The 26,733-nt window shown below is 41.9% G+C and overlaps 1 protein-coding gene across 8 annotated transcripts in view; it reads right to left on the bottom strand.

Annotated features, from left to right (window-relative positions):
* LOC124306338 (two pore potassium channel protein sup-9) overlaps window positions 1-26,733 on the bottom strand; it is an 817,624-nt gene that overhangs the window by 261,304 nt on the left and 529,587 nt on the right. The gene's annotated exons all lie outside the window — the stretch shown is intronic.

The following is a 26,733-nucleotide window of genomic DNA, read 5'->3' on the forward strand; positions in this document are numbered from 1 at the left end:
AGCTCCAATTCGTGATGTGTGAACAATGTTGAATTCCAATTTAGCTCAGATGTACAAACCAACCGCAAACTTGACGATTGATGAACAACTATATCCATACCGTGGCCGTACTGGGTTTACTCAATATATACCATCGAAACCAGCTAAATATGGTATAAAGATTTAGTGGATTTGTGATGCAGAGAACGCATATCCTTTGAAAGGGATTATGTAGACTGGTAAAACAGATAACACTCGAGAAAAGAATCAGGGTGAAAGAGTAGTGAAAGAATTGGCGGCTCCGTACCGAGGTACTGGTAGAAATATCTGCATGGATAACTTCTTTACTACTCTGTAAGCTGCTAAACATTTGTTATCGTGGGATATGACTGTTGTTGGCACGGTAAAAAAAAATAAACCTTACATCCCTAGTATTATGGGAGCAAATAAGACACGGGAGCAGTATTCGACAGTTTTTGGATTTCACGAAAAGGTTACCATGTGTTCTTACGTTCCTAAAAAAAATAAAGCTGTCATTCTGATGTCTACAATGCATTCAGATGCATCAGTTGGTGATGACGCTAAAAAAAAAACCAGAAATAATAAATTTTTATAATAAATATAAAGCTGGCGTCGACACAATGGACCAAATGTTACGGAGATACACCAGCCAACGACGATCTTCGAGATGGCCAATGGCAATGTTTTTCAACATGCTAGACATTTCTTCACTTGCGGCATATATAATTTATTATGAAAATAATAAAATGATTGCCAAAAAAGCGACAGAACGTCGTCAATTTATGCGTAAGCTAAGTGAAGAACTAGCATTGCCGATGATTGAACATCGTACCGCAAATCCACAAATAATGCGCCATTTCTCAACAAAGATTGCCATTCAAAGTATTTTAGGCCATGCACTGACAGAAACAGTCGTGGTAAATCCTGGTCCAGAGACTCCAAAAGAGAAAACCGGAAGGAAAATGGTTACAGGATCTTGCCATGTCTGCAATGCTTTGCCAATAAGAAGACGGCGAAAGACACGTAAGGCTTGTGCCAATTGTCACCAACCTGTATGTGACGAGCACTCAGTTAATCGTGTACAATGCCTTCAATGTTATTAATTATAAAAAAATGTAATATTTTTTAATAAAATTTAGTTGCATGCATTTATAGAAATTAAATTCAATTTATTTCCTATGCTTTCCACTGTGGGTACCCGAGTACCCGGGTACCCGGTTGCTAACATAAGGGTTAAAATGATTTCTGTATTTCATGTTAGTGCGGTTCGAAACAAAGAAAATCTAATCGGAAGCGTAGAACTCACGAACGTAGATCACATCCTGTGACACAAGTTGAAAATCAACTTTTTCAAAATGCGCTTCAACGTCACATAAATCTTCAAGGGCAATCATGTTTTAGAGTAATGTCAGAACATTAATACGTGAATATTGACTTATCGAATTCAAGATAGTGTGTCTTGTTCGATCAAAAGGAATGAATGTCTAAGCTATAACGAAGTTCACGAAGATTTTCTTCCAAAAAATTTAATCCGATACAATATCTTGTTCATAGCTCTGCGAACATTACCTTGTAACAAGGATATTTGAAAAGAGTCCCTGTGTCGCAGAAACTATTATAAAATTCTTGATTTTCAATTCGTGCTACTGAATAACTTCTGCGTTTCAGGTACCATTTCCAATCTCAGGGTGAGATTTTTTTTTATCCAGACAATGCTAACATGAAATGCAGAAATAATTGCGGTGAATGGAGATTCACAAGCTTTCAATCTTAGCGTAGGACCCCGTAGAGAGTGTAAAATTGAATTTCGTTTCAAGCTATCGATAAGTTGCAGGATAACTATTTGATCCAGATTTGTAATAAAAAACTTAGCGAATGAGTAAATCTATAACAGACCAAGTGATTATTTGCAAGGCAACGTGTACTAGTGAATGAAATACATTCCTTACACTTTACTGGAGTTCTACGAAACCCAAACACGTGTGATCACTGCAACTAGCTAGCCAGATGACACCGTCAACTAAGATTAAATTTAAAGACATTTTTAACTGAACTTATTTAACAGTTCTAGATTTAGATTGATTCAGTATGCCTAGCAAAATTCAACCCTACAATCTAATTGAGGACTTGAAAAACTATTTATCTGAATTCAATGCCAAAGAGAGTAAAAGTAAGCTTCAAAATAAGATACCAAATCAAATGGTATAAAGTTTGAAAAACAATGCTGGTCAATAATAATGCTTAAATTACAATGGTGCACAGAATGATTCCTCGGTAGAATGAATTGGCAGCAACGGTTAAGTAACAAACTTATCGCTATTGGCTCGATCAAAGTAAAATGATGGGATATTCAGCCATTATGATCTGTAGTATATCCCGCTCTTCAATTTTGCCTCAACTGATGTTAAGAAGGTGGCGATGGCCTGATAAAATTCACTCTAGCACCTGATGTCTGACGAAACAACCAGGTTCGATGGTTCTAATGATTGCACCGCTCGAGAAACCAGGATCCTTGCCACCTAAACGTTTTGACCATCAGGTAAGACATAATTTTCCTCGTGTTAATTAAAGTTTAAACTTCGAGCCTACTGAAAAAAAAAACAATTTTATCATTGAATCCATGTTAAAATATTGTCATTGTCAAAGATCACGTAATTGGAAATTTACTTACATGCTTTCATGCCTGATAACTTTGGTATCACTTTGACAATGAATTATTTCGTACCTGAAAATATTAGAAGCTATTATTATCAAACAGGATCTTTTAATATTTTTAGATACAACTACTTTTCAATGAAATGCACAAACATAAATCGTGAATGTAACGCATTTTCAATTCTGTGTAAGTAAAGAATCTGTTGACAATAATCGTCGTTTTTACTTACATTCCTCTGTTTGCCCAGACTCCGACTTATTAATGACATTTTACAATAAATTTCAGATTTCTTCTCTCAATAAATAACACCCAATTTCTGTACCAATTGATATTTGCTTTTCCGTTCAATTCTTCATTGCGTCGGTTGAATATCTTCCGATATCGATCATGGTATTGCTGAACGATACTATTCTTCGTGGATGATTCACGCTACGTAAAAATAAACACTCACATAACTGCAATCTGCGGTTTTACGCGTGAGAGATTTACAGCTCTTGTCTCATTTTGTGTACGTCGGCCCTCTGCTCAGCAGATGAAAAGATCGCCGCGGGGCGATTTCAGCCACCAATGAAATTGAATTATTTGACGCATGCGCATTGACTGTCTAGTTTCTAGAGATTGTCCCGGTATATTCTATTGACCTACACCCCTAGCTGTAGCGAATATGGATTTGAGATTCAACTCTGAAATTTATGAAAGCGCTGTGCTTTCAAATTTACTCTATCGCTGAAAGTTGACTCGAAATTGACTAACAAGGGGAGGCTTTGGACTTGCCCCTATATATTTGATCACTGTTTAACATACGCGTAGTGCAACCATCGCACTTCAATAGCTGCAAGCGATAGGATCCAATTTTCAACCGATTTTCATAAAATCATCTACGTACGTTGTTAAATCCGGTGTACCTTTTTTAAAATCACAATGTAACTCACAATGTAATACGACTCTCAACACGTGAAGTGTTTTTCAAAACTCCGTTTCAACGCTGTAACGAAAGCTGCTGCCATAGATAACATTAAAATATCGTATTGCCTAAACCGGCGAATTCCACCCCTCTTGACGAAAGTCGTGTAGAGGCCAACAACGATCCCTAGTATAAAGTTCAGAAAATCTCAATTGTGACTGGCGTAAAGTCTCGCGCTGATTCAATGAAATCGAGCATTTAGTTTATTCTGTTAACTACAAAAAACTCGCTATCTTCTACGTTATAATCTTAACTGTCCTTTACTAAATCTAATCATTTCGCGAACAGACATTTATATGACGTTCCATTTTTCTCAATTGAATCAAGTTCGGCCCTGATTCAAACAGAACCAGGTAATACTAAGTGCTTATAATAATGATCAGCTACATTATTATGTCTGATTAATAATCGTTTCAATTATATTCATCATACGTTCAAGTGGTATAGATACCTATAAGAGTTCTAACTCATGACATGGTGGCGTACTGTCAGAGTAGCCCCTATTCCTACTTTACCGACAGTCGGTATGTTACCTCCACGATGATCAGGCTTACCTACGACATGGTTACTGACTGGAGCGTTGACATAGATGAAGCCACCCGTATTTTTGCTCGATTTCACCGACAGACAGTTTGACAATGAAATTTTTGTGCTGTCGAATGAGCAGCCATTTTGACTTTTTCGCTGTCGGATGAGTGGACAATTCAAATTATTACCATTAGATGGCGCACATTTTTTACCGGCGGAATTTTTATCTCCGATCTTACCGACAGTTGGTGTTAGTGGGTGTTGCCGCAGGTTATGCCGCATTATCGATCAATCGATATTCCAGCGATCGACTTTTTTCATCATGTAGTTGGGTGAAATAGAACGTTTCTAAATGACGGTTGGATGCTTTGAATAGTTAGTAAAATGAATTTTCTCACGAAATGCAGTTCGAGACCTGCGGAATAGTAGGTTCTCCTTAGGAGAAGGTGATAGTGGGGGTGAAATAAAACGCTTCAAACTAGCGGTTGAATGCTTTGAATATATCGCGAAATTTTTTTTCTCACGAAACACCAGTCACTTTGTCAAATACCTGTTTCTGCAGGAGAGATTTTCCCAATATGTGAGAAGTTTGAGACTGCTATAGGAATTTGTATGAAAGGAGACACACCCACCCTCCAATGATCAAAAACCAACCACCCAATCGCTCATGGAGTGTACACCACGAAACATGCAGGCAAAAATGTAACGCGGGAACAGTTTAAGTGGCCAAAATTTTCTCAAGAGCTCGCTAACTACTTTTTTGTTGCCCGATTTTTTCCCGTCACATGCCCCACGCTGATGAGTGTTGAGGTTTGCAGGCTCAGACCTGTTAGCTATAAAGAGTTGTAATCCTCAAAAACGGTATGTACACAAACCAGTCGGTCAAGAGTTGGGAAGACCAGATTTTTCCCCCGTCAAACGTCGCTCACTACCTGCTATTCGTTAACCGATTTTTCCCATCCGATGCTCCACGCTGATGAGGGTTGGGGTGTGCAGGGTCGGACCTGTTTGCCATTGAAATTTTTATATCTTTTGATGGCTGGGTGGTACAGAGTTTGGACCCCCAACCACCACACTCAAATTCTTGCGATCTATCAGCATGTATTAGCTCAACGCATCCGACGGGGACTCGTCAGTCTTACACGATACGTGAAAGTCAAAAGTTCTACAAAGTTCTATTTATATCAACATTAAAGCCATAGCCGCCGAAACATACTCGAATCTCTTCACGATGATGGAGAATGCGCACAAGTTGTTGGACGAGCTACATCCTGAGTGGGAGAATGACGATATCTTCAAGCACTGGATTGGCGTGTCACGAGCGCCGCACATTTAACCAAAATTGTAATATATTACCGATCATAACAATTATCATTTTTTCATTATTATTATCTTTAGAGACAAGGAAGCATAGTTTTAGTTTGACCATATAAAATATCTTATTATAATCAGTTCGTGGTATAGCCAAGCGCAACGGCGTAGCTGGACAGCCAGCAACGTCAGCGTCTTCGCGCCCGCCGGATCCCGGGTGTAATCAACACCGGGATGAGGCGAGCGCGAAATCACGCGCTCCGAGGATGACCGTTGCGAGGCGAGCCTTTGTTTAAAATTGCAAACTCAGCAAAAAAGCTCGCTCGCCGTCCGACGTTCCGAGGGGTGTCGGACGAGCGAGCGAAGACAGTCCCGTTAGAGACAGCATCAAACCAACATCTACGGAATCAGGCTCCTTCAGAGCTGTCGAGTAAAGAGTTATCAGTCTTGGGTCTCCGACGATCACAGAGAGAATTCCCTGTAAATCTATCCGCGGTCATTCAAGCATCTCGCGTCGCGACATCAGTCTGTGAAGTTAGAATTAAGCGCAATAAGCAAAGCCACGAACTTAATCAAGCCGTGTAGTACGTAAGTGAGTGAGTGAAGGTGTAAGCTTCAGCACCTTCGAGACCGAAGCCGAATCCACAAGTGAGATCGAGAAAGAGCGAGAACGTGAGTAGCGTAAGAACATACTGTAAGCTTCCTTGTCTAAATATCGCTGCTTCTAGTTATTCCATTAAATATTTTTACTTGCTTCCATTCAAAATTGGTACGAAATAATTGAAATCCTCCAAACCATTTCCCACGGAACGCCCTGTAGAGGACGTTCACCCCCGAATCCACCAATAGTTAAACAAATAAACCTCGTTAATAACAAAGAGGGTAAGTCGTCGCGTGCGAGACCGCTCCGCACGTGACAGTCGTTGGGATGGAAAATCTTCAATTGCAGAGTGATGTTTCCAAGCGTCCGAGAACGAGCGTAAGCGTGAAACTGCAAATTCAACATGCAATCACACTTGTACAATCCTGGGTAGCTAAGATTCAACAACAGCTGCGGCAGCGACAGTAGCAGCAGCACACTGTGGTGATAGGCGCCAATATCGGCAATCCTGCGGGCGTACAGCGGGAAGATTTTAATAGTGCTTTTGCCAACCGGATCCGAACGTGGGTTGTCACAAATCTCCAGCATAATAATTTGGAGACCCTTCTGAAGGACGCGCAGCGAGTCATCGTTGAGCGATTGAGGCTAGTACTGCGCGAGGAGGGAAATGTCAAGGTTAACCTCACATTATTGTGCAAATTTGAAAACACACAACACGATGGGATTGCGGAAAGAGTTAAAAGCTTCAACACCTGCAGCACCGAGATCCTCCCCTCGAGCGATATAGATGGTTGGTTTACACACGCAAGGAACGACCTGCTTGTGATGGTTGAAGATTTTGAGCAACGTGATTAGGGGTGTAGCATGATCGACATCCTCAATATCACCGTAAACATCAACCGGTACCAGCCTCTCGCTACGGGGCTTCCGACATTCGTTGAGCTACCGAAGGATATTCGACGAAAGAGAGCGGTGGTGAACGTAAACAACAAAGTCGAAAGATGCCTTCTCTTTTCCATCACTGCAGTCCTCCACCCTGTCAACAACAACCCTAAAAGGACTCACCATTATCGTCGGTATATTTGCGAGTTGGACTGTACAGGTATCAAATTCTCTGCTACTTTGCACGACGTGAAAAGAGTTGTGAGATTAAATAATTTGCGAATTAATGTATACGGGATAGAATCTCAGACTTTTTCACATCATGCAACATCGGAAAAAGCGTCATCGAGCCAATTTACTTGAGTAAAAATTTGCATAGCGTGAACATCAACACGATTCATCTTCTGATGGTTGAGAGTAATCCAGAAAATAATATGGCTCGCGAGTTAACATCAAGATTCCACTTTGCTTGGATTAGAGATCTTTCACGATTGGTAAGCAAACAATTGTCCACTCGTAACGGTCAACTGTTTTTATGTTCAGAGATGTTTGTGTCACTTCACCGTGAAACATGCCTACGACAATCATCGACAAGATTGCATTATGCTATATAAAGTGCGTATGAAATTCCCCGAGTCTAAAGATTTTCAAATTTTCAAAACAAAGGCACTGTCCCGTTTGTCGTTTACGCCAATCTCGAATGCATATTAGAGTCTATACCGGTTGACGAATTCCAAAATCACGTTTCAAACCGTAAAACACGTGAATTTCAAAAGCATATCCCGCACAGTGTAGCGTACTATGTACATTGCACGTACGATGAGACTTTATCGGAGTTCCACAGTAAACGCGGCGTCGATTGCATAGATTGGTTCATGCAGCAGCTTAAAGATTCATCGATTAAAGTAGAGTCACACGTCAAAAACATAATTCCGATGGAGTCTCTTACCCAAGTGCAACACGATCGTCACATGCGCTCAAAGAATTGCTATATTTGCGAAAAGCCGTTGTTTAGGTCGTCTGACCAGAGTTCTTCCCTAACTTCAATCGGGATGGAATGAGTGAGTGAGAGGGTGAATAAATAAATAACACGATTTCGCAGGAAAGACAAGACGCTTGCTTCGGCATAAAAACCCTCACGGTGCAGAGGGAAAAGCCGAAGCAAGACAAGTGTTTATTAACTTCAAATCAGATCATCATAAAACAGGATAATACAGTCGCTGGTGCGTTCCTTGTCAACTAGATTGAATGATCATTCAATAATCTTAAGCCAACTTATCTAAGTCCCCATGAGAAACCGTGCTCCGCAACTTCCACGCACTCGTGGAAGTAGGGAACGGGGAGCGTCATGGTGGCCGAATGCCGTGCAAACAGCGGTCCCGACGTCTCGGGAACCAACGCTGAAGTGCAATGACGCTCGCCCGGGAGACGGGCACCCCCGGCCCAACCGGAGGGTGAACCACGTCTCCCCCGACCGTGTTAAACGGATAAATCTTAAAACTACGCGAAACGAAATAATCGACGCGCGTGTCTAAGGAAAACCTAACACGTCCTACCTATTCGAGCGCTCGAGACTAACTAACTTGCGCTGCGCCCTCACCGGCCAAGCGAACGTACGCAACTGCCGATTCGAGTATCGGCCCACGAATTTCTGGCGTAGACAATAAGTACGTAATTTGAATTACTATAACGTTGAACTACTTGTCATGTGGAATAAGAAAGTAAATCTACTGTTGTGACTCTTTAGTCACCTTATACGTGGTAAATAGATACAACATACGAATATGACGAAACTAAAGTATTTGCTGTGATAAATTTACAAACTAATATAATAATAATAAATTTGCGCGAACATCCCACCTGCCTTCGTCCAACAGACGAATCCTTACGCTTCCGGCATTGCCCTGCGCCCCTTGTCGCTATCTTCGAGGTGCAGCGGGCATAGACGAGAGATGTGCCGCCGTAGAGTGGTAGTTGCTGTTTTAATCGTGACCACCCTCACAAGGCCATCCGGACCCGGGTGGAGTTCGATTATTCTCCCTAGCGGCCACTTCGACGGGGGATAATTGTCATCCCGGACCAAGACAAGTCTCCCAATACAGAAGCTTTCGCGGGTCTCTCTCCACTTTCCTTGTTCTTGCAAGTGGAGTAGATACTCGGAGGACCAACGTCTCCAGAACTGATTTCGAATGCGCTGTAGCAACTGAAATCGGTTCAAGCGATTCTGAGGTTCGTCCGAAAGATCGTCCTCGGGGAGTGAGGCCGACGTGCTTCCCCCAAAGAAGTGGAAAAGTGTCAATGCATGGAGATCCTCAGGATCGGAGCTTAGCGCACTCAGTGGCCGTGAGTTGAAACAGGCCTCAATTTCGACAAGAACCGTCGACAACTCTTCGAAGGTGAGAGTATGCTCGCCCATGACCCGTTTCAAATGGTGTTTCACCGACTTGACCGCTGCTTCCCATAACCCTCCGTAATGGGGAGCATTCGGGGGTATAAAACTCCAATCAGTGCCATCGTTCGCGAGGAGAGCCGCCGCCCTTTGATAGAATTCGGAGGCTCGTTGGAACATAGCCTTGAGCTCACTATCTGCTCCATGAAAATTAGTAGCGTTGTCGCTGTAAAGTCGTTGACACACACCACGCCTACCCACAAATCGACGATACGCACAAATAAACGACCCGGTAGTCAGATCACTCACAAGTTCAAGGTGAATGGCTCGCGTAGAAAAACAGACGAAGACCGCTACGTACCCCTTGTAAGAGTGCCCGCGCCCTTTCGTGGTACGGACCTGGACCGGACCCGCGTAATCGAGACCGGCCATCGAAAAGGGTCGTCGTCCGGACTGTACTCGGTCACCAGGCAGGTCGTCCATTAGTTGGTGAGCAAATTGTGGCTTAACCCGTCGACAGGTCACACACCGCCGGATCGCCGATTTGACTAATCTTTTTATGCCCAAAATCCAAACCTGTTGTATCAAGATACTCGTGGTCAGAGTGGGTCCCCCATGCAAGCAGAGGCGGTGAGCGAACTGCACGAATAACGCGCTGAGTACAGAGCGCCGTGCTAAAATTGGGGGGTGTTTATGGTCGAAAGTGAGACGAGCCTGGGAAAGGCGGCCTCTCACCCGCACGACATCAACCTTGTCCAGAAATGGATTTAATTTCTTAATTCCGCTGCTATTCGGCAAGCCCTTTCCCGATTTCAATAGTTCGATTTCTGGGGCAAAGCTGGTTGCTTGCGACAAGCGAATGACCACCAATCGCGACTCTGCCAGCTCGACGGATGAGAGAAAGGAGGGAAGCGGTTCAGAACCGTCCCGTCGTCTGCGGAGATTAAGCAAGGGGCGTCTGCAGCAGGCTACTACCCGAATAAGGCAAGTCAAGCTCGAGAATTGTGTGAGAATCGGCGGTTCGTCCGGCGGATTCGCTGTTGGTTGTGGCCATTGTTCCGGTGTATCAGAGAGCCAGTGGGGACCGCGCCACCAATTGTTATTCTGCGCTAACTCTGCCGGGTCTGAGCCCCGAGTAGCCAAATCTGCTGGATTTTCTTTCGTTGGGACGTGAGCCCATGTGGCGGATGGAAGTTCGGTCTGAATAAGCGATACTCGGTTGGCGACGAAGGTTTTCCAGTGGCATGGGTGCTTTCGAAGCCACTGAAGAACTATTTGACTATCAGACCATGCATAGACCGGGAGTGAGCTGAGAAATTCGAGCTTCCTAACATGGAGAAGAAGTGTAACGAGAAGTGCAGCACCACACAATTCTAAGTTCGGGATACTGACCGTTTTGACGGGAGCCACTTTGCTCTTCGCGGCGAGAAGCGAAACACTGAACCGACCATTTCCCTCGTTAATTTGTAAATATGCCACGGCTGCGTATGCGCGAGAAGACGCATCGGAAAAGCCATGAATCTGGTAGGAACGGGAAGATGCGACCCCCAACCAACGATGGATGGATAGAGGTGGCAACTGTGTCAACGACGTGCAATAAGTATGCCATCGCTCGCGCAATTCGGCGGGGAGAGGCGAGTCCCAATCGCACTTCTGAATCCACAAATCCTGCATTAAGACGTTCGCCGTCACAGTGATTGGAGCTAGCCACCCGAGTGGGTCAAACAAACGCGCGATATTCGAAAAGATGGAACGTTTCGTTGCAGCAGTGGACATCTCTTCCACGTCCGCTGCACGGAACTTAAAATCATCCTGCGATGGGATCCAATGGATCCCGAGGGTTTTGACCAACGCGTCGCCGTCGATTTCTTTCGGTGAGTTCTGTCGTGCCTGAGGTGGCAGAAGATCGGGATGATTGGCGGACCATTTGTCGAGCTCGAGACCACCCAATTTTAACAATTCTATAAGTTCGAGTCTTTTCTGAAACGCGGTAGAAAGGTCTTCCGCCCCTGCGAAGGTGTCGTCAACATACGTCTCTGCTTTGAGACATTCAGCTCCGAGGGGGAGGTTAACCCCTTCATCAACAACCAACTGCGAAAGCGTGCGGATGGCCAGATATGGAGCACAAGTTGTCCCGTACGTGACAGTATGTAAACGGTAATCAACAGGACTGGCATCAGCGGTCGGGGCCCACACAATTCTCTGCAAATCCTGGTCTTCGCGCTTGACCAGGACTTGCCGGAACATTTTCACTATGTCCGCGGTAAACGCAAAACGGTATTTTCGCCAATTTAAGAGGATCAATGACAGATCGCTCTGGAGGGAGGGTCCTGACCACAAAAAGTTATTCAGACAGTGCCCTTCGCGAGTTTTCCGAGAGGCATCAAACACAACGCGAAGTTTCCATTTGTCGCCCGAAGCCTGAATTACTGCGTGATGTGGAAGGTACCACGCGTCCTCGCACCGTATTTCTGAGGCCGGGACTCGAGTCATATGTCCCAGGCGTTCGTAGTCCCTCATGAATCTACCGTATGCCTCAGCCAATCGAGCGTCTCGCGAAAATCGACGTTGCATACTAGAAAGAGATTTAAGCGCCATTGACCTGATCTCGTTAGCTACCCTAGGGCGGTCTGGTTTCACAGGAAGCCGGACTTCGTACCGACCTCGTGAGTCGCGATTGTGAGTCTCCTTGAATAAATGCTCAGCGATCTCGTCCTCGGGCCTCAGCCTACTCAAATTCGGAGCAATATCTTCGAGAGACCAAAAGCGTTGCAGCGTCTGCTCCAAATCCGGTTCAACCGAGCAGTGAAGTGCCTGTGTTGGCGACGAAGAGAGAGTTCTGTCCGCCCGCCGTTGGTCGGACCGCACCATACCGGAAATCACCCAACCGAAAGCCGTACTTTGAGCGACAAGTTGTGAGGTAGGGAACCGTTTCAAGCCGGGACGGAGCAACTGGCCATGAACATCAGCGCCCAAAATCACGTCTACATTTTGGGAAACCGAAAAGTCCGGATCCGCCAGCGCGAAATCCCTCAAATTGTTGCAAATCTAGATCACCAAATCTATCGGATGGGAGACGTGAGGTGAGCTTTGGGAGGACGAGCGCGTCTGTTTCAAATTCGAATTTAGGATTGCCGCAGGACCGCAGCACCAGCTGCGTCCTCGCGGTCGCAGTTCCTGTCTCAGCGGAACCAAGTCCCGACAGTGTTACGGAAGCGCGTCTCCTTGATAACCCCAACAACTGCACTATGGATTCCGAAGCAAATGACGATTCCGAGCGCTGATCGAGCTGTGCTCGCGCGTAGGTGCTGCTTCCGTTCGGACCCATTACCTGCACTCGCACCGTGGCGAGCAGAACTCTTCGCCCGACAACCGAATGACACGCCGCATGCAAGTTTACGACAGGGGGGGGGGGGGGGGGGGTGCCGAAGGTCCACCTCCTTCTGGGCCTCGAGAACCTCCCGAACTTCGGCTCGACCCTTGATATTTTCCTCGAGCGCAGCGATGCAAGATCGTGTGATGTCGTCCTTGACAAACCGCGCATCTTCCGCTTGACGGACAATCTCTCGCCTGATGTGGTTTCAGACAAATGAAACAAAGCCGTAAGTGTCTAATACCAGCGAACCGCTCAGAAGGAGCCTTCGCCTGAAACTTAAAACACTTTAAGATGCGGTGAGCACCAGAGCAGAGCGGGCATTTGTACGGCGTTGGATTCGGTGATCGAGGAGAACTAGCGTGGAAAACCTTACGGGGTTGGGGTCCCGCAGAAGGTGTTGAAGCCGACCTCTTCTCCGTTCGACACTCGAGCGCGATCATATTCAAGGCCTGAGTTCTCCGTTGCAAAAACTTTATCAAGTCCGTGAATTTCGGGAGTGAACCAAGAGAGGTCACCCTGGCTCAGCTCCGCTTCCCACAACCTTCGCGACTCCGAATCTAAGCGTTCAGAGAGCACGAAGACAAGCCAGACGTCCCAATGCTCCACTGGTAATTTTAAATTTGCTAACGCACGAACTATTCGCTGAGCTCCATCGACGAAGGAACGGAGCTCGGAAGCGGACTCGTTTTTCAAATGAGGGATCCGCATGAACGAAGCCAAATGTTTATTCATTATCAATCAAGGGTTGTGATATCGAGTCTTTAACGCCTGCCATGTGCTGATGTAATTCGCACTGGTCGTAGCGACGTCCTTTATTAGGTCCGCGGCACTACCGGTCAAGCAAAGCTTCAAATACTGCAGCTTGGTTGCGTCAGATAGAGAAGCTACGTCATGCACCAACGTAGTGAAAAGGTCGCAAAAACTTGCCCAATCCTCATACTTTCCCGAAAAGGTTGGGAGAGGAATGCGAGGGAGTTTCGCGACACCTGTTCCGGTAGTTCCAGAGGTGCTTGCCTCCGCGGGTCCAGTGACGGCCTCTATTTCCACCTTTTCCGCGGAAGTCAGAAGCGCCAAAAACTCGTCAAGGGTGTTCTCATATACACCCTGAATTCGCCCGAACCAATCATCGGTGACGTACGGGTCGGCATCCGCGTTTTCTCGAACGATGATCTCAGCGTGAGCCTTACGAACATCTGTCCAAATTTCATTTAGAGCGTCAAGTCGCGATTTAATGACTCGTTTCGTAAGCGTATCTCGCGGTTTGCTTATTAACCTCTGCCGCAAGCCTTCTATTTCGCCTTCACGAGCCCGCTGCAATGCAGTAAGCTTCTGTAAGGCTACTGGAGCCATGTCGCGATGAAGTTTGATTGAAAACTATTATAACTCGAAAGGTCCAAGCGAACGTGTATCACAGTCGAAGAACCAAACGCAACTGAGCGAGGAAAGCAAAGGTAATAGGCATACACGATGACAATACGACCACGTATTACAATACATCGCCTGTTAGTGAGTGTCGCGCGAAGGCCTTTGTGCCACGCTAATCCTTAATCCCTAAGCCTCGTCTCGGCTTACACATGTACAGGATATACACAAGACGCACCAGCCAGTACCATATGACAAATTAACACGAACTTGACGAACAAGAAAAACCCAATCACTCACTCCTCACCCGGGGCACCATGTTTAGGTCGTCTGACCAGAGTTCTTCTCTTACTTCAATCGGGATGGGATGAATGAGTGAGAGGGTGAATAAATAAATAACACGATTTCGCGGGAATGACAAGACGCTTGCTTCGGCATAAAAACCCTGACGGTGCAGAGGGAAAAGCCGAAGCAAGACAAGTGTTTATTAACTGCAAATCAGATCATCATAAAACAGGATAATACAGTCGCTGGTGCGTTCTTTGTCAACTAGATTGAATGATCATTCAATAATCTTAAGCCAACTTATCTAAGTCTCCATGAGAAACCGTGCTCCGCAACTTCCACGCACTCGTGGAAGTAGGGAATGGGGAGTGTCATGGTGGCCCAATGCCGTGCAAACAGCGGTCCCGACGTCTCGGGAACCAACTCTGAAGTGCAATGACGCTCGCCCGGGAGACGGCCACCCCCGGCCCAACCGGAGGGTGAACCACGTCTCCCCCGACCGTGTTAAACGGATAAATCTTAAAACTACGCGAAACGAAATAATCGACGCGCGTGTCTAAGGAAAACCTAACACGTCCTACCTATTCGAGCGCTCGAGACTAACTAACTTGCGCTGCGCCCTCACCGGCCAAGCGAACGTACGTAACTGCCGATTCGAGTATCGGCCCACGAATTTCCGGCGTAGACAATAAGTACGTAATTTGAATTACTATAACGTTGAACTACTTGTCATGTGGAATAAGAAAGTAAATCTACTGTTGTGACTCTTTAGTCACCTTATACGTGGTAAATAGGTACAACATACGAATATAATGAAACTAAAGTATTTGCTGTGATAAATTCACAAACTCATATAATAATAATAAAGTTGCGCGAACAGCCGTTTACCCCTGAGGAGAAAAAGTATCACGATCACTGTCACTTCACGGGTAAATATCGTGGTCCTGCTCATAATCGGTGTAATTTGAATTTCAGAGAGACGCATACAATTCCAATAGTTTTTCACAATTTGTTCGGTTACGATTCTCACTTTTTAATGAAATCCCTCGTTTCAAATTTTCCCGGTGAAATTACACTGCTACCCATAAATAAGGAAAAATATATATCCTTCACCAAACGCGTTGATGGGACGATGATGCACTTGAGATTCATCGATTCGTTTAGATTTATGGCTAGCAGCATCGATAAATTTTCGACAAGCACATAACACGTAAATTTTATAATAATCCCGCACAGTTTAGTTTGATGACCGGCAAAGGCGTTTTTCCCTATGAATACGTCGATTGTTGGGGGAAACTCGATGAACCGCGATTACCTGCAAAGAAGCATTTCTACTCGCACCTCTGCGACGCAAATATTTCAGACGCCGATTACGACCACGCTAAAAATGTTTGGGGTGAATTTCATTTAGAGTCATTGGAAGCCTATTCAGATTTATACTTAAAGACCGATGCTCTTTTGCTTACCGATATTTTCGAAAATTTCCGCGCTAGCTGCTTCAAAACATAAGATTTAGATCCGTTGCACTACTACACTGCACCGGGACTTGCTGTTGACGCGATGCTGAAGCATACTAATGTAAATTTGTAACTTTTAGACAACCCTGAAATGGTGTTATTTATTGAGAGAACCGTTCGAGGTGGCGTAGCACAATGTTCTAATCGACACGCTCGGGCCAATAATAGATTCATGGGAAAAGATTTTGATCCTAGTAACGTGGAATCGTATCTTACGTATTTTGACGTGAATAATCTGTACGGTGCAGCTATGAGCGTGCATTTACCAATCAGCTCGTTCGAGTGGGAGTATCAGCACATCGATATAACAAACCATCCGGACGATTCACCGATCGGTTACTTTCTGGAGGTAGATTTGGACTATCCTGTAGAACTCCACGAGGATCACAAAGACTTACTTCTTTGTCCCGAGCATTTTACTCCTTGAGTAAACCTTGTAGAGCCTCCGGTGAAAATTCGTAAATCGTTCGAACAGGTGAATTGTTGATGTATGTGCCAAATGTTATGTTGCACTGTGATAGAATTAACCTTCAATATTTTAATCAGGTTTGGAGCATCTTCGGGAATGTCGACAAAATATTCCGTATGTTTTCGCAAGTATGAGTTAATTTTCTCAATAGTTTACCAAGATAATCTCGCGAAACTTGAAAATGAACTGCGCATGAGCGAGTTTTATTGGCTCGTCGTACAGCCTGGCCACCCTGAGTTTCAGCTGTCAAACTCCGTTTCTAGCGGCGATGTAGTTCATACGAATATTTGAAGTCAGAATGTCAAATAATTGTGGTAGTGACTCGGAAAGGTTTCGGAAGAATTTGTTAATAGATCGGAAAGAAGAACGTTTGGGATTTAATGCTTATGCTCTTTGGAAATTCGTTTTATTCGATTAAAATACGATATTTGTTCAAATGTTGGGTGCTTGGGAGAAACAAAGCAGCCAGGTGGGAAAAGTTTAGTGAATTATTTTTATGATTTCATGCATTACAAATTACAATGAAATTTTTTCCCATTAACAGGAAATACAGCGAAAATAATTGCATCTCTGCTATCAATTGATATCTGCTCCACCTATCTGTAATGATTTTAATTTCGTATACAATCTACGTAATAAAATCAGAAAAAGACACAAACACATAAAATCAGGCACCAAGATAAATTGAGTTTTTCATGTAATTATTGAAACTTCTATTTTTTTCTTTTATTTCTCCATACTTTCTTGAATTCGTTATTTTATTGTTACAATATAAAAGAGATACTACTCGTGACAGGTCTAAAGAACTTAGCGTGATAGTTTGAAAAAAAAACATCAAGAAAAACAATAACACACATATGTATAAATGAAAAGATAAAACGATAAGTGTGGAGAAAATTGTCCGTAAAATAAAATTAAGACGAGAGAGGTTTTTTAGTCAGATATAATAGATATACAGGGTGTCCCTAAATTGCCTCCCACGGACTAGCCAGCATGATACCTCGTTAAAATCCAACCGAGAATTTCTTTTCCGGAAGCTCGTCCGACGCATAGTTTTTGAATTATAAGCGATAGCGCTAGGCCAATCAGAGTGCACCATTTCATCTAGATCTGCCGCCAAGGAAATTGCTGTTTTGTTCGTCTAGTTGAATTATTATTATTTGTTTACGAATTGAATATCGGCACCTCCCCTCTCTCGCTGCTGTATCCCTTATTCTTGAGGATGCGCTTCTGTTTACACACACAAGTGTGCACCCATGGATGTGCGGCCGGCAGCGTGTGCCGCGGCAACAATACCGAGGTCAGTGCCCGAGAAGGGGTACAGCAGCGAGAGAGGGGAGGTGCCGATATTTAATTCGTAAACAAATAATAATAATTCACCTAGACGAACAAAACAGCAATTTCCTTGGCGGCAAATCTAGATGAAATGGTGCACTCTGATTGGCCTAGCGCTATCGCTTATAATTCAAAAACTATGCGTCGGACGAGCTTCCGGAAAAGAAATTCTCGGTTGGATTTTAATGAGGTATCATGCTGGCTAGTCCGTGGGAGGCAATTTAGGGACACCCTGTATATACAAGACGGTGACGATTTTTAAAAATGAATAAAAAAGATTGTTAGCGAAGTCTTTGGATTCTCTGTACTGTATTCAATTAAAATTTCTACCAGTACAGGATTTACGCATTAACTCACTGTTATGACACGGCTCATATTATCGAACTACGTAGATCTACTAAACCATCTCGACCCAAACTCATCTCTCTCTCTCCCTCTCTGTCTCTTTTCCTATTTCCATTACAAATCGTCACATATCCAATTTATTACAGGTACAGAGATCATCGCCACTTTTGTTGGTTGGCGAAAAGTGTTGTTGGTTTTGAGAATTTTTTCAATTTCAAATCGCAAAACACAGATCTTCTCAATAAGTGTCTCGCTCTCTCGTAATTTCAGGAGGTGACATTAAATTTTTCTGACTTTTGGACATTAAAGACTCAAGAAATTGTAATATCTTACTATCTGTAACAAAACCGTGCATCTTTTTTTTCTCGAATAAAATTCAATAAAATTCACCAACAGATCATTGTCAATGTATTGGTTTCGCTCAATAAATTATTATTAGTTTTATTGAAAATTTTCCAATAATCAAAACAAGAGACTCAATCCAATTTCGTACAATATCTACTTTATAGTGCTCTGAACATCACCTTGTAACATGGATATGCAAAAAGAATCCCAGTGCAGCAGGACGAATTATAAAATTTTTGATTTTCACCTCGTGCCACTGGACAACGTCTGTGTTCCAGGTTTCATTACCAGCATCCGGATGAGATTTTTCTGCTTCAGAGAGTGCTTACATAAAATGCAGAAATAATTGCAATAAACGGATTCACAAATTTTCAGTCTCAGCGTAGGACCTCTTTAAGAGCGTAAAATTGAATCTGATTTCAAGTTTTTGAAAAGTTGCAGGATGATACCCTGATCCAGGTTCATAATAAAAAAGTTAGCGAGCAAGTAAATCCTATTGTAGACCGAGTGATTATTTGCAAGGCAGCGTGTACTAGTAAGCGAATGCATTCTTCAGACTGCTAGGGTTGAACGAGACTCAAGCACGTATTATGACTGCAACTAACTACTCAGATTATACCGTCAACTAAGATCGACTTTAAAGACATTCCCAACTGAAATTATTCAACGTTTCTAGATTTAGATTGGTTAAGTTTGCATGACAAAATTTATTCATACAATCTCGTACAAGACTTAAAACACTATTCATCTGAATTAAATACCAAAAAGAATAAAAGCAAGCTTCAAAATAAAATATCAACATTAAATAGTATAAAATTTGAAAAATAGTGCTGGCCAATGATACTGTTTGGATTACAATAGTATACAAAGTAATTCCTCGGTCGAATGACTTAGCAGCAACGGTTACATAACCAACTTATTGCTATTGGCTCGATAAAAGTACAATGATCGAATATTCAGACACCATGATCTATAGTGTATCGCGCTCTTCAATTTTACCCCAATTGATGTTAAGAAGGTAGCGATAGCCTGAAAAAATTCACTCGTGCACCTGCTGTCTGACGGACCAATCAGGTTCGATGCTTGGAATGGTGACACCAACCGAGAACCCAGAGTCCTTGCCGCAAAAACCTTTTGACCATCAGATACGGCATGATTCTCCTGTTCAACAAAGTTGAAACTTTGAGCCCGCTAAGAAAAACCAGTTTTATTGTTGAATAGGTACACGTGAAAATATTGTAATACTTGAAGATCAGAGAATTATAAAGTTACTTACATGCTTCGATGTCTGACAGCTTTAGTTTCGCTTTGACGATGGATTGGTTTCTACCTGAAAATATTTCCGACCTGTCAACTATTCAACGGAGGCCACGAGGATTTTAGAGAGTATAGCGTCAGGTACGTTTGCTGTAAATTTCTAATTTTTTACTCCTAAGCTCAGTCTTTAATATGAATCATTTTTTTCGTTCTTTGCTACCAAGTTTATTTGTCTATTCCACGTTTATCGGCACCGATTACTGACTTTCGAAGCACTGCACAAATTCACTCCCGACCTACCTTCTACTGGGTTTTTACAATCTGTTTACTTTCAATTTCATATGAATAAAAAATCCTTTTACAATAAACATCGTTTTCACTTACCTGCATTAGTCTATTCAGACTCCCAATTGTTAATGACGATCCACATTTAACTTCAGATTCCTTCTTTTAGTAAATACCTCATCCAATTTCTATAGAATTTGATATTTTTTGCTCCATTAAATCCTTTATTGCATGTATCAAATATCTTCTAATATCGACCACGGTATTGCTGAACGATAAGGTTCTTAAACAATTCACGCTGAATAAAAATAAATAATAACATCACTTCTTTCCGCGACTTGACGCGCAAGAGATTCACAGCTTTCGTCACATTTTGTGTACGTTGGCACTCTGCTTCGCAGACAAAAATATCCCAGCGGAAAGATTTTGTTGACCAATGAGAATGAATTAATTGGTACATGCGCAGTTGATTTTCAAGTTTCATAGACTGTCGTGGTATAATCACGTTGGTATAGTGATTTTATGATCACAATTAAAGCTCAAACAGTTACATGACTTATTTATATAAGGTATTGAATTGTGGGATTGAAACGTCAGCAATCCGAGTGAATACAATTTTCTATGATTCTGTACTATGTGTGGGAAGAAATTTGCATTTCACGTCGATGTATTCCTCATTGACATTTTTCGACGCAGGTCAGTTGAAATTTCAAACACAACTCTCCAGAATTGGATGTGTTGTCAGACTGACGTGTGTCGTGATAGTACCAGATGATATATTTTCCTTAAAAATATTGTGCGAGTTTCTCTAGTGGTGGTGAATTCGGAAAACTGTCGTAATAATGCGGATTTCTTGCATTTTTTTGTTGGAGGCTGTCCAGTGTGTCCCCGCTCCATCAGCATCGTCTGAATTTAGAACACCCCTTTCGTTACCTCGGATTCTTTTCGGTAAATTGGTTTTCATGAAAATACATATGAAATCTGGTATTTTTATTATTTTCGCAAGTTTCAATAGTTCACGGACTGTAGTAACCGTATGTGGGATCTCTAATTTATGAATTATCTTTTTTTCTTGTGCTATCAGATTTCAAGAAAAGCTCCCATTCTCACCTGTACGAAGCTAAATAAAGTTCTTTCCACGTTTTTTACTGTGCTCCATGCGTCGTTGACTGCCTCAGCGATTCCAGCTGCTCCACCAGTTAACGACGCAGTGTCAGTGGCAGATTGTCCAGCAAATATGGGCGTTAATAGGGGCAAGAAATCACCATGTTTGTGAACTTTCAACCTTAGGAAAGCTCAAGTTTTTCTCATATAGTCCAATTCCCTGTCTGGCTGCTTGAAGTGCTATGCTTATTGCATTCTCATTGTCAGGCGGTTTCAACTTTTTTACAGCCTTGCGAGCTAATTTAATAGCATCTCGTACTCATGGTTTTCGAAGACCCATGTCATGTTTTCCTTTAGCACGCATCGTTTTGTTGATAGCCCAGCCTGCGACACGTTCTGCTCACTTTGAGTCATTGGCAGGACTGCGTTTCGAGAACTCTCGAGCCAACCTGTTATCAGCTTTGTTTTGAAACTTGAGATCTTTACACTTAGAAAAGGCAAGATTAAGTTCTCTGCATGCTGCATCTAATAAATGTGTACCAGTTTGACCGTCGGCAAGACGTTGCTACAAGGTAAATGATTTTAAACAAAATTATTACCACTGTTGGTTAGATTTATAATTTGTGAACTTTCTAATTGTGGCAGAACTAACGTAGTTGCGCGTATTTTAATTAACCCTAATGGCTTACGTTTTCAGGATGTATACATATATTCGGAGTCCTTGGTGTAGCCCAACTACGAATATTTGCGTATAGTGTTCGATCGTGTTCCACGTGTTTCCAATTTTACGTACTCAAACAATTGTGACGTAATTCCTGTTGAACAAGCCAACCCAAACTCAATATTTATTTTCAATGTCATTGCATGTGAGAACCAGAATGCTGTTCGTCAATATTTCTGCATGGGGCGTCAAAGATTTTTTGATTGTTTCTATCTATGTCAAACATGTACATAAATTCCAAGCCATTTGATTCACGACAATGCAAATTTTGTAATTCTCTTTAAAAAAGAATAGTCAAATCTTGAGGCATATATTTAATGATCACGTGAATACCGATATGATGTTTCCTCAATTCGAGCAAATGTGCTTGGTCCGTTGGCGTTTAAAGCATGGGTATAATCTTACCGTAGTTAAAGTCAGTTCCATAAACCGTGATAGACATCATGAAGGTTTCGATGAGTAGTTCATCACATTATAAAACATTATGTAGCCTGCTTCGAGTAATAGTGTTCTGCCTGATTTCGTAACCTTAGTGTGATGTTATATAAGGTGTACGAATAAGACACAGTTAGTTACTGGAATACTACCAGGGAGGTTTTATATATTGTAACAACAATTACATGTACAGGAATTGCAAGCATGGAGATGTATACCGTTCGGCGAGCCGCCTGGAACGTAACTGCTCGTCCCGGGCCACAACGAGCTCGCGTAGTCCTCGCTGTGCCGCGTCGACGGCTCGTTCACACATATGCACACGCACACATAAATATATAAAGTAAATAACGTGATGGCTGATGAACAACTCAACTGTAACTCTAATATGATAATGAGATTAAATCTGACGTTTACATGTTATCGACATTACATTTGACGTTTACCTAATATACATAACTCCCGACAGGTGGCGGCAGTAGTTTCATTTGGATATAAATTCTAACACCCCCACTATATCAAAATGAAAAACAAACTAAATATCACTTACAATCTATTACAATCAGATACAACAATAAATTTAATTTTCAACCATACCAAGTTTTTTTTTATAAATTTATAATGCTTTTCACCTGATAATCCTTTAGTTAATAAGTCAGCTGGCATATTGGAAGTTGGCAAATAATTTGTTTGAACTCGACCACTATTAACAGTATCTTTGACAAAATTGTATCTCACATCAATGTGCTTAGACCGCTTGTGAGTTTGATGATTATTTGCCATCTTTAATGCACTCTGACTGTCATTATATAAAACTATTTTATTACAATGACCTCTTAATTCAGATTCTAAGTCCTGTAAATAAATAGCTTCACGACAAGCTTCCGATAAAGCCATGTATTCTGCTTCACAGCTACTTAAGGCTACTGTTCTTTGCTTCTTGCTTTCCCAAGAAATGGCAGACCCAGATTTTATAAAACAAAAACCTGTATAAGACCTTCTGTCTGAGGAATCACTGGCCCAATCTGCATCTACAAAGCCTTCTAGTTCTACCCTTTCTTTGGAATATTGCAAACAATAATTCTTTGTTTTTGACAAATATTTTAAAATTCGCTTTGCATAATTCCAATGATTATATGAATAACAATTGTTAAATTGACTTAGGTAGCTGACTGAGAAAGAGATATCTGGTCTTGTCAAGACCGCTAAATACATCAAGCTACCTATTAAATTTTGATCAGGTAACTTATCTACACAAACATCAGACTTTTCAATGTTTAATTTACATTCAATAGGTGTATTGGCAGTATTACATTCAGATATATTAAACTTTTGAAGTAATTGTTCAATATAATGCTCCTGATCAATTGTATTTACATTTGAATCTCTGTTTACATTAATTCGCATGCCTAGATACTGTTTGACCTGGCCTAGATTCTTTATTTTGAAATTTTTATTTAATGCATTTATCAGAGAGTCACTTTCAGTCTTGTTATTTGAAAAAATTAGGAAATCATCTACATATACACCAACAATAGTTTTCTTATTGTTATTATGGTTTTTTATAAATACACAAGGTTCCAATTTACATTTACTGAACCCTAAACTGCATAATATTTCCTCTACTTTTTGATACCAAACAAGTGAACTTTGTTTTAAACCATATACAGCCTTTTTTAATTTCAATATTTTGTTTGAATTTTTACTAGAGAATCCTTCAGGCAATTGCATAAAGATACTTTCTTTTAAATGTCCATTAAGAAAGGCTGTTGTCACATCTAAGTGAGTTATGTCCATGTCTAACTGCACACTCAATGCTAATAGTAACCGCAAGGTTGAATGTCTAATCACTGGGGAAAAGGTTTCTTGGTAGTCAATGCCAGCCTTTTGCGAAAAACCTTTGGCTACTAATCTGGCTCGATATCTTACTTTACGATCACAGTCATATTTCTGACGTAAGACCCACTTACACTGCACTACACTTGCATTATCTGGAGCATCGACAATCTCCCACACCTGATTGTCATCGAATGACTGAAGCTCCTCTGCCATTGCCTGGAGCCACTGCTGTTTTTCTGGACCATGGATAGCCTCCTCATAAGTCAAGCTGTCTTCACCTGTAGAGGTAGTAGTACATGTCATGTTAGCATGACCATATCTTGATGGTTTCTTCCTAGGTCCCTTCAATGTTTCTTCACAGGACAGTGGCTGACATGGTATCCCTTGTGGTGATGAGTTCTTTCCTTCCTCATCATCATCAGCAGATGCCTGCTGCTCACTAGATGTCCCTCCTGCTGAAGAATTCTCACCTTCTGTTTCATCTTGCATCTTTTGCCTGTCATCAGAACATTCACCATCTAGGTATTCACTTGAACTTGAATGATAAATAGGTTTAAGTTTCACCACAGATTCTTCACTTAATTCCCCCACTGAATCTGTGCTTTCCATGGGAATTGAGACAGTGATTTCTTTCTTTGGTATTTCCATGATTACAACATCTCTGCTGTTTGTAATAATATTAGAGGCGGGATCATAAATTCTGTAACCGTTCACATTTTCACAAAAACCAACCAATATATATTTCTTAGACTTCTTATCCCACTTGGTCCTTTTTTCCTTTGGTATATGTGCCATCACAGTACTCCCAAAAACACGTATATGTTCCAAGTTGGGTTTTTTATCAGTCCATAATTCAAACGGAGTCTTTTCAATACCTGAAGCTACCGATCTGTTTTTTAAATAGACGGCTGTATTTGCAGCTTCTGCCCAATATTTCTTTTCCAAATCAGCTTCGAAAAGTAAGCATCTTGCTTTCTCCACTATGGTTCTGTTTGATCGCTCACTGAGTCCATTCTGCTCCGGGGTATATGGGTTTGTTTTTTGATGAATAATGCCCTCAGACTTCAAGTAATTTTCAAATTCATTGCTGCAATATTCGCATCCATTGTCAGTTCTTAAATGTTTTATTTTTGTATTGTGAATATTCTCCGCCATAGACTTGAATTCTTTAAAATAGTTCAACACTTCACTTTTAGCTTTCAGGAAGTAAATGAAGGTCATCCGAGTATAGTCGTCTACAAATAGCACAAAATATCTAGCACCTCCAATTGACTTGATCTCCATGGGACCACAGATGTCTGAATGTACAATTTGAAGTATTTCTGTTGCACGTGAACCTGTCGCAAATGGCAATCTTGACTGCTTTCCTTCACAACATGTCTGACAGCTTGACTTGCCTGTTGTAAAAGAGTCAGGATAATTCAGTCCATCCACTAAACCACAACGCTTCATTTTGTTCATATCCATACTGTTTATATGGCCAAGTCGTCTGTGCCATGTTTCCCCACTGACTTGAGTTGAAGTCAATAAACAGTTCTGTGTTTGTAAATTAACTCTGTACACACCGTCAATTAAATCAGCTTCAGCAACTAATTCGCCTAATTGATTTCTAATCAAACACTTGTTAGGCTCGAAAACTACACTGTTTCCATTCTTTATCAATTCATTTACTGATAATAGGTTAGTTGCGAGACTAGGTACACACAACATATTTTTGACAGTAATGTTGTAGTTATGACTTGTTGTTATTTCCACGTCTCCAGAGCATAAAACAGGCACTTTTGTCTCATTCGCAACTATTATCTCAGGTAAATTCTGTGAATAATTAGAGTTTTTCAACCAATCTTCATTCGCCGTCATGTGCATGCTTGCCCCCGAATCTATGTAGAAATCACTTTTGCTGAACTTTGCGCTAAGAAAAACAACGCTGAATGCGTTACTCTGTTTCTTATTATCTGTTTTCTCGTTCGAAAGTGGACACTGATTACGATAATGGCCTATCTGCTTGCAACGATAACATGTTATCATTTTGTTAGTTTTCGTATTTTTGACATTTGAGTTCGATGTATATCCGCCATTTTGACTGGTACTACCATTGCTGCCAACTTTGCCGTTTTTCTTTTTATTATGCCAACTTCTAGCCACTAATGCTGAATTACGTTCCGTTTCACTAGAGTTGATTGATTCCATATCGATCAATTTCGTCTTGATGGAATCGGCAGTGATTGGAATTCCCGAGTGTTCTATAGCCATAATCATTGGCATAAATTGCTCTGGTAATCCGGCGAGTAATAAAGAACCCACCCATTCATCGTTGATGGCAAACCCTGTGCCACTTAAACGTTGAGACGTTTCCACTATTTGTGTCACATAATTCGTGATATTCTCACAATTATCTAATCTTATGGATAGTAGATCACGAAGCAAAGTAATCTTCCTCGAAAATCCTGAATCGTCGAACAAAGCTCGTACTTTTGCCCATAATTCTTTCGTGGTCTTTGTTTCCTTTATGTGCACAAATAACGATGAATCGATCGTCAAAATCAATTTTGCTCGTGCCTTTGCATCTGTCGCTGCCTCTGTAGCTTCGGTACCTTCTGTTTTCAGGTATTTGTCAGCACCTTCGGGAACCAGTAGGTTTTCTACAGCGAACGCCCAATCGTCGAAATTCTCTCTTCCTTTTAGCTTAGGAATGCTTGCGAGGTAATTGGAACTCATTGTCTTTCTTAC

Source organism: Neodiprion virginianus, chromosome 1, assembly GCF_021901495.1.
Source record: "Neodiprion virginianus isolate iyNeoVirg1 chromosome 1, iyNeoVirg1.1, whole genome shotgun sequence".
NCBI classification, from domain to species: Eukaryota; Metazoa; Arthropoda; class Insecta; order Hymenoptera; family Diprionidae; genus Neodiprion; species Neodiprion virginianus.